At 46.4% G+C, this 14340-nt stretch overlaps 1 long non-coding RNA gene and 1 pseudogene across 2 annotated transcripts; one reads left to right on the top strand and one right to left on the bottom strand.

Annotated features, from left to right (window-relative positions):
• The first annotated feature begins 255 nt into the window (after positions 1 to 255).
• Positions 256 to 7000, top strand: LOC146195942 (uncharacterized). The gene is made up of 3 exons (XR_014705607.1): positions 256 to 417; positions 6634 to 6698; positions 6805 to 7000. It is a non-coding gene; the product is annotated as an uncharacterized LOC146195942 (long non-coding RNA).
• A 376-nt stretch (positions 7001 to 7376) lies between these two features.
• On the bottom strand, positions 7377 to 9723 carry LOC146195941 (uncharacterized; annotated as a pseudogene). Its single transcript, XR_014705606.1, has 3 exons — positions 9535 to 9723; positions 9264 to 9374; positions 7377 to 9012 (listed from the first exon to the last, which is right to left on the bottom strand). The product of XR_014705606.1 is annotated as an uncharacterized LOC146195941 (transcript).
• Between the last annotated feature and the right edge of the window lie 4617 nt (positions 9724 to 14340).

Raw genomic sequence — 14340 nt, 5'->3', positions numbered from 1 at the left:
CACTCAATGTCAAATCGGCCAGTTTACAGATATCATAATGTCCTTGATGACAAAAAAAAACTGAAGTAAAGGATTTTGTTGGTGAAATGGACTATGAAAGGGCGCATATCTACAAAACAAATGTAGTGCTGAAAGAAGCACCTTGTGACATGTGTTTCCACACCATAGGCCGGGCAAACTGCTCACGGTATGGAACTACACTTCAGTAAAAGGTAGCAGACACATTTCATGTACATTGTGTTGACTCATTTTTTTTTTCAAATTTGTCAATTTGCAGATGGCATGAAGAACGTCGACTTCGCATAAGCAGCACGAAAGCCCATGCCATACGCACAAAAAGGAATGATGAAGGATTGGAGAGAGCTGCTGTTAGCCTTTGTAAGACATCATCATACACAAGTGCTGCAATGCGCTATGGTATGTTTACAACAGCACAGAAATTTGTTTAAAAGAAACATTTTCAGTGCATAGTTATGGTGTCGCAACACTGCATTCACTTGTTCTACTGCAAGCTTAACACAAAGCGTGATGTTCATAGTTTCTTTGCTCTGAAGTTTGGCGTGTAAATATTGCCGCGAAACCTGCAAAACAGTATTTGTTGTTTTTTAACAGCCGCCGGCATACAGGCTTATCACTCTGATTCTGGACCGCGTATCAGTTCTGTAATCTTTGTTTGTTACTGCTCGATGTCGCGAGTCACACCTTTATCAGTTTTGTCGTAGCACAAGACGCACCGAGATCTGTCTGGAAGGTTCCGGCCACTCGGGTGTCTTTCCACAATGTTCCAGCCCGTGCTGGTAGCTGTTTGCGACGTTATCTAGATTGTTCTGTGCAGCCTTTAAATTGAGCGCTGCCGAGTGTGACGGGCATTCTTTGTTCGACGATCGACGAGCACGTTTGTTTCTATCGCCGCCGCCGAGTTTCTTAGCTCTTTTGCGGGCGCAAGTCAGCCCAAATAAAGAGTTTCTTTAGTGCAATCATCGACCCTTCATTTGTGTCGTCGCCCTCGTCACCACTACGTGACATCTGGTGGAGGTGCTGCCTTTGATCCTTCAAGCGAAGACCCAAGCCGTGTTCCTGTCGCCCTGGAAAACCATCCTACAGGTCAACGAGCCAGCCGCCGACTTCAAGGCCTACAACCCGAACACGGTCTGCTGCCTGACCCCACTCGATCTCGGAAGACATCGACGCTCACAATGGCCCAGCCTACAGCACCGGTTGTTTTCGTTCAACCCCGTGAGCCCCCCTGCTTCCATGGACGACCGGATGAAGATGCAGAAGACTGGGTGGACCTTTTCGACCGTGTGGCAGAATTCAATGGCTGGAACGACGCCACGAAACTCAGGCAAGTCTACTTCGTTCTTCAAGGACATGCCCGAGTTTGGTTCGAAAATCATGAGGCAGCTATGAAGGATTGGGACATTTTTAAGGAAGCGTTTTTGACTGCCTTTTCAAGCGTCGTCCGAAAAGAAAGAGCCCAGGACCTCCTTCAGTCAAGACTTCAACTTCCTAACGAGCCTGTGCTGGCGTACGTTGAAGAGATGAAGCGCCTCTTTCGCCGCGCTAACCCTAACATGACTGAAGCTGAGAAAGTCAAATTTTTAATGCGAGGCGTCAAAGAATCGCTTTTTGCAAATCTTGTCCGAAATCCGCCAACAACAGTGGCGGAATTTGAAACGGAAGCGTCTGCCATCGAGAAGACGTTGTACACCCGGATGCGCCACTACGAGCGACCACTTCAACCAGACTACTCATGCCACTACCCCAGCGCATCTGCAAGCGGGGAGAACCTTCGGGACATCATCCGGGAGATCGTGCGAGAAGAGCTCCGCAGAATGCAGCCATCATCGCAACAACCCCAGGTGGCGACACTCGCGGACGTCGTCCGTGAAGAAGTCCAGCAGGCGCTGGGCGTTCCTGAAGCGACGGCTGCGACTTTTCCAGCACAAGAGGCAACAGCGATGAACTACGCTGGTGCATTACGTCGCCCTCCGCCCCGACGTGATGACTTTCCGAGCCCTCGCCGCTACCGGCCTGTTCCTGAAAACCGTCCCTTGGCTCCCGCCCGCCAAGCCTACCAACGACCAACAAGCCCCAGGAAGTGCGACGCATGGAGGACAGCGAACAACCGCCCATTATGCTTCCACTGCGGTGAGGCCGGCCACATTCTGCGGCACTGCCCGTACCGACGAATCGGTCTCCGCGGATTTGCAGTCGACGCTCCACGACCACGCCCAGGTGAACGACCGCAAGAAATCGACAACTATCTGCGTAGCGGTGAGATTGCGCCACCAAGCCGTCGATTCAGGTCTCCATCGCCGTACAGGGCCCGCTTTGCGTCGCCAGGACGTAACTATGATGGTAGTGTGCGCGGAAGGTCCCCAAGCCCCCGTAGGGGAAACTAAAGGCAGCAACCTTTGGAGGTAAGGTTGCTCAACGGCGAAAAGAAGAAGATCCTCCGCCGCCGACGACCACTAACGACGACGCAACCATTTCATCGCCGCTCCACACGACGACATCGCCGACAACACGACCAGAGTGCAAGCAGACACCGCCGCCCAGCGAAGTAACAATGGTATGCCCCGGCCATGACCTGAAGAAACGACGAAGCCGAGATCGGACACTAAGGCCCACGTGCAATGCGAGGACGCGAACAAGTGACCTTGAAGTTGATATCGACGGTCGCAGAGTCACTGCCCTAGTAGACACCGGAGCTGACTATTCAGTCATTAGTGGACCGTTAGCCTCTCAGCTCAGAAAAGTTACCACCGCTTGGAATGGCCCGCTGATTCGCACCGCAGGTGGCAACCTGATTACTCCATCGGGACGATGCACTGCAAGAATAACCGTAAATGGGCGTACTTACCCCACCAGCTTTGTGGTCCTGCAGCAGTGCTCCCGCGACGTGATTTTAGGTATAGACTTCCTAAATGAACATAGGGCTATCATCGACCTGTGATCCAAGCTCATCAAGCTCTCTGCAGACAAAGCCATTCCTGCTACGACGACGTCGATGCAACACATCGCTCTAAACGTCCTCGATGAAGAATTGACCGTCCCGCCCCGATCAAGCATCGCAGTCTGCGTAGGTAGCGCAAACATTGAAACCGCTGAAGGCATCGTCGAAGGAAATATCCAATTGCTCTTAGAACGAGGTGTCGGAATCGCAAGAGGCATCGCGAAATTCCGGAGAGGTCAAGCTCAGGTGCTGGTAACAAACTTCACCGAAGAATACCGGCATCTCAAAAGGGCACGACGATCGCTTTTCTCGACGAATTAGCCGACCTCAAAGATGTATTCTCCCTCCACGACCAAACGCTGGAAGACGCACCGGGCCTATTCCGTCAGCCCACATTTGACATCAACCCGGCATTGACCCACAACAGGAAAGACCAGATTCTCAGTCTGCTTCGAAGCTACGGGGAGTGCTTCTCATCGTCATCGAAGGTACGACAAACACCACTGGCCAAGCATCGCATAATAACGGACGAACACGCCCGACCTCTGCGCCAAAGCCCTTATCGTGTATCGCCGCGAGAACGCCAGGCCATTCGCGATCAAGTTGAGGAAATGCTGTGTGATGACGTAATCCAGCCATCGAACAGCCCCTGGGCGGCACCAGTCGTTTTGGTCAAGAAGAAAGACAGCACACTTCGCTTCTGCGTTGATTATCGCCGCTTGAATAGCATAACGAAGAAGGATGTCTACCCGCTTCCCCGCATCGACGACACTCTCGACCGGCTCTGCAATGCAAGGTACTTCTCATCGATGGACCTGAAGAGCGGATATTGGCAAATTGAGGTCGACGAAAGTGATCGCGAAAAGACCGCATTCATCACACCGGACGGCCTTTATGAGTTCAAGGTGATGCCATTTGGGCTCTGCTCCGCACCAGCCACGTTTCAACGAGTAATGGACACAGTCCTGGCAGGCTTGAAGTGGCAAATTTGTTTGGTGTATTTGGACGACGTTGTTGTCTTCTCGTCAAACTTTGAAGACCACCTAAAACGACTACAGACAGTGCTGGAAGCCATCAAGTCATCGGGACTAACGCTAAAAGCAGAGAAGTGTCACTTCGCCTACGAAGAACTCCGGTTCCTAGGTCACATCGTTAGCAAGGACGGTATTCGCCCAGACCCGGAGAAAACAGCTGCAATCGCACAATTCCCACCGCCTGCCGACAAGAAAGCTGTGCGCCGATTCCTTGGGCTGTGCGCTTATTATCGACGATTTGTCAGAAACTTTTCGCGGATCGCCGAACCGTTGACGCAGCTTACAAAGGCTGACGTACCTTTTAAATGGGAAGCGCCGCAAGGAGAAGCCTTCGACGAACTTAAGCGCCGCCTGCAATGCCCTCCTGTACTTGGCCACTTTGATGAAAACGCCGAGACCGAAATTCACACCGACGCGAGCAGTGTGGGCCTAGGCGCCGTTCTTGTCCAGAAGAGTGCCGGACAGGAGAAAGTAATCGCCTACGCTAGCAGATCCCTCACAAAAGCCGAAGTCAATTACTCGACGACCGAGAAGGAGTGCCTTGCAATCATCTGGGCCACTTCTAAGTTTCGTCCATACCTATACGGCCGACCATTCAAGGTGGTAAGCGACCATCACGCGCTCTGCTGGCTGGCTAATTTGAAAGATCCTTCCGGCCGCCTTGCCAGATGGAGCCTACGACTTCAAGAATTTGACATGACTGTAATCTATAAGTCGGGCCGGAAGCATTCAGACGCAGACTGCTTATCCCGCGCTCCGGTCGATGCTCCCCCGAAGGACGATGACGACGACGCCTTTTTGGGACCGGTAAGCGCCAGCAGTTTCGCAGAACAACAGCGATCAGACCCTGAGCTGAAAGCGCTAGCCGATTACTTGGAAGGAAAGACCGCTTCCCCTCCTGGTGTGTTCAGACGACATTTATCATCCTTCACGTTAAGCAATGGCCTCCTCGTGAAGAAGAACTTCGCACCTAACAAGACCGCGCAGCTTCTCGTAGTGCCTAAAACCCTTCGGCAAGAAATTCTGCAGGCGTTGCACGATGAGCCAACAGCAGGCCACCTCGGATTTGCGCGCACGTTGCGTCGAATCCAGGAGAAGTATTACTGGCCGCGACTGCCTGCCGAAGTTGCCCACTACGTGAAGACGTGTCGTGAGTGCCAACGACGCAAGACGCCGCCGAACAGACCAGCAGGACTACTAAACCCGATTCCGCCCCCAATCCTGCCCTTTCAACAAATTGGGATGGATCTCCTCGGCCCCTTTCCATCTTCGTCTATGGGTAACAAGTGGATCATCGTGGCCACTGACTACCTTACCCGTTACGCCGAAGCAAGAGCACTACCAAATGGTACCGCGGCAGAAGTCGCCAAATTTTTTGTCGAACAAATTCTCTTGCGACACGGCGCCCCAGAAGTGCTCATCACGGACAGGGGAACGGCGTTTACGGCAGAGTTGACGCAAGCCATCCTGGAATACAGTCACACAAGCCATCGACGAACAACTGCGTACCATCCCCAGACCAATGGCCTTACGGAGCGCCTGAACAAAACGATCGCGGACATGATCGCTATGTACGTCGACGCTGAACACAAGACCTGGGACGCCATCTTGCCGTACGTGATCTTCGCGTATAACACGGCAGTCCAGGAGACGACCAGAGCGACCCCGTTTAAGCTTGTGTACGGCAGGGAGCCCACGACGACGCTCGACGCAATGCTGCCGCACGTAACCAGCGAAGACAACCTTGACGTCGCCGCCTACCTGCAGCGTGCAGAGGAAGCCCGACGACTCGCACGGCTGCGTATTAAAGACCAACAGCGCACCGACAGCCGACGATACAATTTACGACGACGCCACGCAGAGTACAATCCAGGAGACCAAGTGTGGGTTTGGACACCAATTCGCCGTCGCGGATTAAGTGAAAAGTTGTTGCGTCGATACTTTGGGCCATATAAAATCCTTCGCCGCGTCGGACCCCTGGACTATGAAGTCATTCCCGACGGAACATCAGCATCACAACGGCGACGCGCACGCCCAGAAATTGTACATGTTGTACGACTGAAGCCATATTACGCGCGTTAAAGAATCTGTGGTGTTTATACTTTGCAGTGTTTATGTTTAAGTTTCTTTGTTTTGAAACATCGAGGCGATGTTTTTTTAAGGGGGGAGTAATGCCGCGAAACCTGCAAAACAGTATTTGTTGTTTTTTAACAGCCGCCGGCATACAGGCTTATCACTCTGATTCTGGACCGCGTATCAGTTCTGTAATCTTTGTTTGTTACTGCTCGATGTCGCGAGTCACACCTTTATCAGTTTTGTCGTAGCGCAAGACGCACCGAGATCTGTCTGGAAGGTTCCGGCCACTCGGGTGTCTTTCCACAATGTTCCAGCCCGTGCTGGTAGCTGTTTGCGACGTTATCTAGATTGTTCTGTGCAGCCTTTAAATTGAGCGCTGCCGAGTGTGACGGGCATTCTTTGTTCGACGATCGACGAGCACGTTTGTTTCTATCGCCGCCGCCGAGTTTCTTAGTTCTTTTGCGGGCGCAAGTCAGCCCAAATAAAGAGTTTCTTTAGTGCAATCATCGACCCTTCATTTGTGTCGTCGCCCTCGTCACCACTACGTGACAATATTTTTACTAGGCATCAATACAGAAGCCATAGCACGAGAAGAGCTCCAACGTAAGCTTGGCATCCGTATTGTGCAGGTGAGCTCACTTACCAGTTTACATCACGAGTTATTCCTGGCATGCTCAGTTTCCTATTTGTTGTACATTTCAACTCAAGCACTAATCTACATTATTCATGTTCTAGGCAGGACTCGTTGTGCTTCCACAGCAGCCGTGGCTGTGCTGCAGCCCAGATGGACTCACAAAAATTGGCAGTGAAACCATGTTGATTGAGATCAAGTGTACGTTCAAGTACAGAAAAGAACTTTTCATTAACTATGAAGAAAGACGAAGCTTGCTCCCCTACTTAATGTTTGATAGAGATTTGATTGTTCTGAGAACCACACGTGCTTATTATATGCAAATTCAAGTCCAGATGTATATTCTGAACCTGCAGTGGGCCATTTTCTCTGTCTACAGTCCCAAACATTCAGTAATAGTGAAAGTAATTCGGGACGAGGCTTGTCTGTGGGAACTTATTCCAAGATGGAGTATTTTTATTTCAAGTTTTTGATTCAACGTTTGTTGTAGGTTTCCACGCTCTGTTTTTATGGACTGATGAATGATACTTTCCCCCCATCAAACTTTTTGCGGTACATATCTAGCATATTTCAGGTGACCTATATATATCTGCTGTTAGATTTCGGCCCTGTTAAAGGTAAACTGTTATGCATATTTTGTTTTTATTACGAAACTGTATTCAACCCTATTTAAAGAGTAATTTTTGTTGCAATTGTAGGTTTAGCTAGTCTGGCTTCAAAGCATTGCATAGTTGTTGCACGTCTGTGTAGTCACAATGCTTTGATTTGGTGTAATAATGTAATTTACAAAGTGAAATGCTAGTCTATTACTCTATTATAGCAATATATTATCTTTTCAAGCCTTTGCTTGCTTTTTACAGGAAGCTTTTTGTACAAAGAAGGGAAACAATCACAAGCCTTCATTATGTTTCATTATTATAATTGAGTACCATATACTATGTTGCACATTGGCCTACGACCTAAATAGTTTACTGCATACTTGATGCCAGTCTGTGTTGTCTAAGCGATCTTGTTTGCTGTGGTAGGTTACAGTTCACATTCAATAAACCAAAGATAAATACTGTGATATTAATTGGAGCCATGCACTGGCTTGTGTCCAATACTTTCATTTCTGCATTCTTCACCTTTGTACAATTGAAAAAAAAAACATGCCTTTGCAGTGCAAGAACACATTACAGAACCATCGCGCGACGTCTCACTGCAAAATAAAATCACTACAAACGAAAAATAGTGCTCCGATTGAAGAACGCATTTATTACACAAAGTGCACATAATTGCAGTTGTCAAGTCACAGTGTGCTAATATAAAACTGCAAAACAATTTTGTCTTTCAAATGTCATCTATTTACAAATGCAATCCATGCCTACAAACCAATTTATGGATGCCACAGCAAACCAAGCAGGCCTACTTCTTAATGATTGGTGCTTGCATGTTTACATGGGCAGCACACACTGAAACCACTTTGTTCATGTGTGGGAACAGGCTTAGCGGTACTCTGTTGCTTAGAATATGATATATCTTCAACCTTTGAATTACTCTTTCTACATGGATGCACACAGACGCAATCTTGTATGTCTTCTCCATGTCTTGTTGAGAAAGCTGTCCACCCGCTGAAATAAAAGGATGCATAAGTAGCACTGCACCTTTACCCTCTACAGTTGTCCGTATGCTTGGGAATCCTTTGTCACTTAAAATTAAGTCCCCTGGTTTGATAAGCTGCAGGAAGCCAGAGTCCTGTGTTATGAAAGAGTCTGTATGCCGTCCTCCATAAACCTTAGAAATGAAACTTATCATTCCATTTGGAATTATACCTATCAAAACTTTTAGCGTGTATCCTCCTTTGTAATGTGAATACAGCATGTGTTGACAATCGGGGTTTGATGGTGTTTCTGTGCGTACCTCGGTGCAATCTATTATCAGGGTGCAATTTGGATAGTTTTCTTTGAATGGGGCAGGCAAAGAAAGCTTGAAGATTTCTCTGGAAGGCATGAAAACCCAATCCTTCAGAGCAATGCATAGAATATCAAGTGTCTTTTTAAACACAGTTGATACTGTTGTGGATGTGACACTGAACATAGCTGCCAGGGCAATGAATGTGATCCCAAGCCGTAGCTTAGCAAGGAACAAGCATAACTTGTCTTCCCTTGACATTGCATTGCACCTGTATTGCGGTGCTGGCAACAAGTTCAGGAGGAGGCAAAAACTTGCAGCGTCACACCGCACATATCTTCTAGTGCCTCTTCTTTTTCCTTTAAGGATTCAAAGCCATAAAATCCACATTTTCGCTTCCAATTTCCATCTGTGCTTGCAACCTTCAGGATAGAATAAGCATACAGAATGATGAAATGAAAAAGGAAATAAAATAAGGTAAAATGAATAATAAAGATAAAATAAGCATGGCCATTATAAAATAAAAACAAAGTTATGCAGGAACAAGAAATTAAAAATGAACTTTGCTCCAGAATGCAAGTACGATTGGAATAAAACAAAGGCGGGTTGCTAGCAGCAAGACAAAACCACACTTAAACACAACAGATAAGGAACAACACCGTCATCATCTAACCTTGTGAGTCATTTCTGTGTGCATGACTTGAGCAGATGCTTCAGTGCCATTTGTCGCTGAGAGAAGTATAATTAGCTTTCCTGAAGTAGCGCATTCTTCTGTTTGGCATGTCTGAAAAAAAAATTTAACAAAAATTTGAGGTATTTAGACAAATTTTTCGTGCTCCCTGGGGAAGTTGAAGGAACACTATTAAAAGCAAATGTATGTTGCACTGGTGTCATGCTATATTTACACTGACTAAACAGGAGCTCAAAATTAAAAGGTGCCTTACAGCGTTCCTCTGTTTTGAAGTGGAATGGCTTTCTTGTCCTGCACCACACACAAGCGCCAAAGGATGTGAATCACTCGGGTCGTCGAGCAAAGAGGTAGCTATGCTTGTTTCCACAGATGCATCGCTGAAATCCATTGTGCTCAAGTCACAGTGCACATCGTCAAGAATGGAGGATTCCGGCACCTGCATTGTTGCTTCATCAGCTGTACTTTGTAATGAATGCTCATCGTTTGCAACAAGCTGTCTGGATGAGATTTCCTTCTTGAGGCGTGTCTGCCACCTGCATTTCGCAATCAAAAGCCAAGGTTACTATGAATCTTGTGTAGGCTGCAAGCAAACCTGCCTTGAAATGTACTCACTAAATGCATGCCAATGCATCTATTGTTAATTATACACTGGCACTGCAATTTCATGAAACAATTAAACAACAGAATATGAAGGAGCACTGAGCAAGGGTAAAGGGGATATGCCTCAGTTCGCAGGTCAAGCCAACCTTTCCGAGTGGTCTTGTGTTCCTCTGAATCATCGCTGGCAGGGGTTTAAATATGTTTTTGCTTCTGAAGAATAAAAGCTGGGGAAGAGGAAAGTGGGTGAGAACAAAGTAGGTCTATGGAGTGTGGAAGGGGAGGATGGGTGAGAAAAAAGTAGGTCTATGGAGTGAAAAAAAAAAAGATTCTTCAGTATGTATTTTCCAGCCTAGAACCAGGGATTCTGTGGCCTGCAAAAGAAATAAAAGCCCTAGTACCAGGAAAAACTATAATACTGGGTGGATGATTAGTCACTACCTAAGCAGGTTTGGTGCAGATACATCCACTTACAAAGGGACAGGCTTTGGAAAGGGCCCTGATATGGGATATATCTAAGAGGAGCAATTCATAAAACTTTCTGCGAAGGACGGGGGTGAGAAGGAAAAAGCAACAGAATAATCACTGCACAGTAAACCACAACTGACATACAAAAAAAAAGGTTCCAGGGAAAACTCAAGTAGCAAGCGATAAGGAGGAAATATGTTTGGAATAAATATCTCTAAGGGAACGTTCCCTCTGCACCATAACTGTTCGAAAAACAATCCCTCACAACGTTAATTGTACAGTTTATTCACAGCACACACACACACTATTCCCCTCCGCAATAGCATAAGCTGCACATGTTTCTCCAAACACATTTCCTCCTTATCACTTGCTACTTGAGCTTGCCCTCAAACATTTTTTTTTTGCATGTCATTTGCGGTTCACTGTGTGGTTATTATTCTATTGTTTTGTATGTCTCAACCCCCCTTCTTTGCAGAAAGGTTTAAGAATTGTTCACCTTAGATATATTCCTTATCAGGGCCATTTCCAAAGCATGTCTCTTTGTAAGAGGGTGTATCTTCACCAAACCTACTTAGGTGGTGACTAACAATCCAACTGGTATTGTAGTTTTGCCTGGTACTGTCGCTTTCATTTCTTTTGTAGGCCACAGGATCCGTAGTTCCAGGCTGAGAAATACATACTGAAGAATCTTTATTTTTCACTCCATGGCCTACTTCTTCTCACCCATCCTCCCGCGTACCCCCCTTGTTAAGTGCTCCTTAATACCGTGTAAACCATCTTCTTCCTCTCGTTCTACCTAGATCGTAAACAACAGAACACACTTGAAAACATGAAGATGTAACCTCTACTGGCAGCATCACATTTTTGGTTTCATACCTTTGCGCCCTTTCCTGATCAGGTGCCTTTTTTCTGTAGACAGGGGGGAAAATGGTTGGTATGTAGGAATGATGTTGGCTGATGTCACTCTTGCTGTTGCCCACAAAATGTGTGCTGCAAATTCGCGTATATTCTTTTGGCAGCCACTGAGTTCCATCGGCACTGCACAAGAAAGAAAAACATTTTCTCTTATCCACTATCATGACACACACACATGTACTCGCACACATGCACGACCACACAGAAACGAACGCACACACATGAACAAATTAAAGAAAATCGCACACGCTTCGAAGGTGGCAAATGGTAGAGCCGCCGAGCTTTTACGCATTCGACAATATTAAGAGTAGTAACGTTCACAACTTAAAATGCTGCCATAATAAAGAGGCACAACAAAGTGAACAAGCAAAACAATGTCGAAGTTTGTTGAAATTGTGAGCAGTCTGTTCTGACACGAGAAAGATGCTTGCCTGAAGCGTAAATTGCAGACGTCAAACATTTGACAACGTACGTACTTGAACTGAATTCAACTAACAGCGCAACGATCACATACGAGTGAGAATTTCAACAATGACGGCTACGTTTAAAAAGAGAAAAACAAGCTGAATAAAACAGCCTCACCATGCCACCGTAACTTGGCTTTCACACACACACATGCTGTGAGAAGGCAGCGATCTCGATATATGGTCCTGTAGTCGCGATGCGTCGCGTTAGCAAACAAAAACGAGTAGCTGAAACAGTCAAAGCAGAAAACGAGACAAGTCTGTCATGACTTACTTGACTCTTCGTACAGCGGTGATCCAGGCTTGTCGCCTTTCTTTCTCGTACCATCTGCCTGGGAATCGGTACAGTTTCACAGGCGGATCGCGCCCTTTGGTGTTGTCTGCACTGTTGTGGCAGCCGACGACGCAGCAATACTTCGGACCCCGCTTCTTATTTTTTGTGGGCCGTTTCTGCCATTGCGAAAATTCCTCTTCAACACCTTGTCAAAGCAGCGCACCAAACTAGCCGCACGGATACTTCGCTGCCGGGCTAACAGCACGTGTACACGTGCGCCGTCCCCGCTGTCAAACAGGCAAGAAACAGGCAGCGTCTGCTACGCTCCGCCCCAGTAGCCTTTCTGGCTGGCCACCAGGGGAGGCGCGGCGCTGTCGTCGCACGACCAACTTGAGCTTGGTTCCCTATAAATTGTTTTCTTCCCAAACCAAAGGGTGTTTGGAGAAATATCTGCGGGTAAGAAGAGAAGAAAATTGACTGTAAGCATGCTTGATATTTCTAGGTGGGCCACCAATGCATATGCTCCACTCTCAAATATTCAGATGACTGGGAATTATCATGTGCTTGGATTTTGTTTTTTGCAAAAATATTGGTCATGACTAGGGGTTGGAGTTTTTGGCTTTTATTTTCTGAGAATTCGGCTGAGTTTTTTCGCTGTTTATTTGCAAGCACAACTTCCGGTGTTTTTCGGTTATTATTATTTACTGCTGAAAAATTATCGGTTTTTTTGGTGAGAAAAGTGGCATCGTGTACAGCTAAAAATGACACAGCGTAAATTTTGGCTCTGTTTTCCTGAATTTCTTTTGGATGCACTTTTAGTTAATGCACAGTTGGTCATATATACAGCTAAGCTTCTGGAAGAAAATGTTATTGTCATGTTGAAAGTTTGCGTTATAAAAAATACGTATGTAAAACCAATTCACACGTTAGACAAAGGTGTAACTGAAATTTCATTTATTGCGATCAGTTTTTCGCATATACGGTATACTAAATCACTTAAATAACAAACGCGTAAACGAAGCAGATAACCGACAAACATATGCGCTAGACTAGCTTACTGAAAATGGAACAATGCGTTTCCAACTTATCGCTTTATTCTCTTGTTGTAATAAATACACATGTGCTTATCTAAACTGCTTTCATTAAGTCGCACTCGTTGGTGTCTGTTCAAAAGAGATAACTTCGAAAAACCCTCTCAACGTTCACACTAGACACCGGCAGGCTCAGGAGGTGCAGTGCTGCAAGAGCGAAGGCAGGCCACTTATCTGAGTGTGAGCGCCAAATTGCAAGTTGCGCCACTTTCTCGGGAACTATAAGCTTTTGTACTCATTGAATTCAGAGCTGAGCGTCTGCATTTGCTCATTGCCTTTGGTAACAAGGGCGAAGATTGGTTCACAGCTTAACAAGACATTTCACATTTCTGCCTTCACGTTTGGATCCACTACGCACATTAAACCAGAATGTTGTAGTGGAATTGCTGTATGTCATCAAGCCAGATGCGTCTCCTCGACACGCTGTCTTCTCATTTTTTCGTGACGGCTTCGCAGTAACACCGAAATTACTAGGTAAGCTCAGTGCGTTCTTGCTTATCTGCAATATCTAGTGGCTGTCAATATCAATAATGTTCATTTCGTGATCGCCAACCCATCTAGTCAAGACAGTTCCGAGAGGTACAACAAGCAAATAATACACATTGCACAAAAGGGTGTCCTCTGATTAAAGCTTACGTAATATGGCCAATATTGTATTGGCGTTTTGTTTTACAAATTTTATTTTGATTAAAAGGTTGCGGGTTCCCTCACTGGGGACAACAAAACTTTGCAGGTTCTTGCACTTTTCGCCTTTTGCATCGGAGCTTTTCAAGGAGGCGAGAAGAGGCCCCCAGTAATCCAGGACGTCGCATAACGACTCATAAAATGAAAACCACCTCATAGGGCAAACAGTGGTTAGAAATATCTTTTCAATGTTCATTGACTTGCACAAAGCATGAAACTTTCGGCGCATTTCCCTCGAGCTTTACAACATTACCGTGACATGCATGACAAAGTCACGAACGCATGCAAAACCTCCTATGTGTAGGCCTTCTGCGATGGAATTTTTTAGAAGGTGACAGACATTGCTGAAATGAAGTTCTTTGAACTGAAGACCTGACTCACAGAGATCTTGATACAGCTTTCTCATATAGGACACCGAGTCGTAAACAAGCACACATACCTGGCTGAAGCTTTTGTGAAATTTAGACAGAACGTCTTGGTGAAGTACGGCCATAGTTAGAGCGTTACACTGTGGCAGTACTTTCAAAGCGAGCATGCGTGAGGCTTTGGTTTGTAAACTGCGCTCA

This window comes from Amblyomma maculatum, chromosome 3 (genome assembly GCF_055883805.1).
Source record: "Amblyomma maculatum isolate TAMU_Amacu chromosome 3, ASM5588380v1, whole genome shotgun sequence".
In the NCBI taxonomy this organism is placed as follows: Eukaryota; Metazoa; Arthropoda; class Arachnida; order Ixodida; family Ixodidae; genus Amblyomma; species Amblyomma maculatum.
This window is presented reverse-complemented; position numbering and strand designations above follow the sequence as displayed.